The sequence below is a fragment of the Nicotiana attenuata genome, chromosome 12 (genome assembly GCF_001879085.1).
Source record: "Nicotiana attenuata strain UT chromosome 12, NIATTr2, whole genome shotgun sequence".
Lineage (NCBI taxonomy): Eukaryota > Viridiplantae > Streptophyta > Magnoliopsida > Solanales > Solanaceae > Nicotiana > Nicotiana attenuata.
The window spans coordinates 4,218,645-4,221,024 of NC_032000.1; positions in this window are offsets into that span (position 1 = coordinate 4,218,645).

Here is a 2,380-nt window from a genome sequence, read left to right on the forward strand (position 1 = left end):
TTTCTAATATAGGATTAACATCATTTGCCGATTCCATCATTATAGTCCATAAAATTTTTAAAATTCCTGAAATTTGCTAGTGGTCAAATGTTTTTGTATGTATTTAAAGTTGATTTTTTTCTATACTGAAGAGCAGTTTAAATATTAATAATATATTAAAGTAATCCAAACTGATCATTAGCCGCTCAAAGTAATATTTTCTTTTGAAAAAAATATTATTATTGACCACCTAAAACTTTTTGAGTTCGTTATTAATTAAGCAAAAGAAAAACTAATTTTGTCATATTAAATGCATGTCAAAAATATAAATTCTAGTTGATATGGAAGGGTAAATGAGCAATATAGGGTTAGGGAATGGAGATTATAGTTAATAATTTTTTTAGTTTTTATTTTAGTTTTTAAATATTTAATAGTTAATTAATTTGAGTTTAATTAATTTTTGGCCCACGGGCTGGTCCTAACCCAGCCCGATCAAGTCTCAAGGGCTAACGGGCTGACTTGGAACGGGCTTATAAGCCTCAGTTCAAATGGGCTCAAAATATCCTAGCCCAATCCTACCCAAGTAGCGGGATGGGTTGGGCTGGCCTCACAGGTCAAGCCCATTTTGACGGCTCTAAAACGTGCAATGATCTATCTCATATGTGGCCGTCAATTTAAGATCCAGAGAATTCATTGTCTCGTCCAAATGACTATGAAAATATATTTTTTCAAATCTAAAAAGTTAAGTAAAAATGGTGTGTGGTAGCCACTAAATAAGGTGGTGTTTATTTTTTATCCACCAATTCTAATGCTGAGCAAAAATAGCCACTCCTCTATTAAAATTATTTTGAAAAGACAATTTTACCCTTTCTTGTATTCTTATATTCCCAAACCCTTATTTTATGCGTTAGGAGGCAAAATTTGAGAGCCAAAATTTGAGAGGCAAATTTCGCTCCCTTAGTATCGTTCCTTGCATGCAAATCATTGTTCGATTTTGTTCCTGCCCAGCGATTCTCAGTAGTTTGTTGCAGTTAATCTGTTCTCCTTTGTCATCTTCTTTGCATCAAACCAGCGAACTGGTATGTTTTTTTATTTTGCTTTTATGCATTTTTCTTTTTGTATAACTGTAATCGCGATCAATGCTGTGTTTGGCATCAAGTATGTGTGAAATTTCAAAAATAATGATTATACGTTGATTCAGTGTGGAATAAGTAGCGAATTTTTGTTAGGAAGTTATTCAGAACTTTTTTGTATTGAAATGTGTTTGTGGTTCAATCAATACACTTGATTATGTAAGGATATTTCATAAAAATAGTCGTACGAATTCATAAGCTAACTGTGTTTATGAATTTTTAGTTAACTGTGCTTCTATAAAAGTTAAGGACCAAGTGTTTTTAACTTTTGACCTTGGAAGTCGAAGTTCAGGACCATGTGTCCTTAACTTTTGAACTTGGAACTCAAACTTCAGGACCAAGTGTCCTTAACTTTTGAACTTGGAATCAAAGTTAAGGACCAAGTGTCCTTAACTTTTGAACTTGGAATTCAAAGTTAAGGACCAAGTATCCTTAACTTTTGAACTTGGTATTCAAAGTTCAGGACCTAGTGTCCTGTCACGATCCGGATTTTCCACCCTCGGGAGTCGTGATGGAGCCTACTATTAGGATCTAGGCAAGCCAACTATTTATTATCTCTTTTAGCAAACCTCGATATCAAAAAAAAAATAACGAAGCATTTAATATAAAAGCGGAAGTCTTAAACATAAATAAACGGAGAACGATGCGGAAGTTCAATACAACACTACCCAAGAACTGGAGTCACATACTCACGAACGTCTAGGGAATGCCAAATACAAAGTCTGAATAAAAACATAGTTCTGTTTGTTCCGGTACAAAGGGTAACAAACTAAAGTAAAGATAGAAGAGACTCTGGGCCATGCGGACGCCAGCAAGGCTACCTCGGGATCTCTGGACTGAAGTCAGCTCCCAAAACTCCTACTGCTGCCCAAAAGCTGCTCCGGTACTGTGACCTGTGCAAAAAGATGCACATAGTGTAGCATCAGCACAACCGACCCCATGTGCTGGTAAGTGCCTGACCTAACCCCGGCGAAGTAGTGACGAGGCTAGACCGGACTACCAAACAAACCTGTGCAGTTCAATGTATATATGTATGCAATATAAAGGTATACAGAAATTAACAAGTCAAGGGGGAGGGGGAACATGCTGTAGGGGCTGTAACAGTTCAGGTACAAAATCAATAATTGAGGAATGAAACAGTACAACTACAATAGCAACGATAGTAGGAAATCAACAGTTGCATGGCACCACCCTTCGTGCTTCTACTCTCATACTCACCCAAACAATCATATAAAGTGCACGGCATCACCCTTCGTGCTTTACCTCAC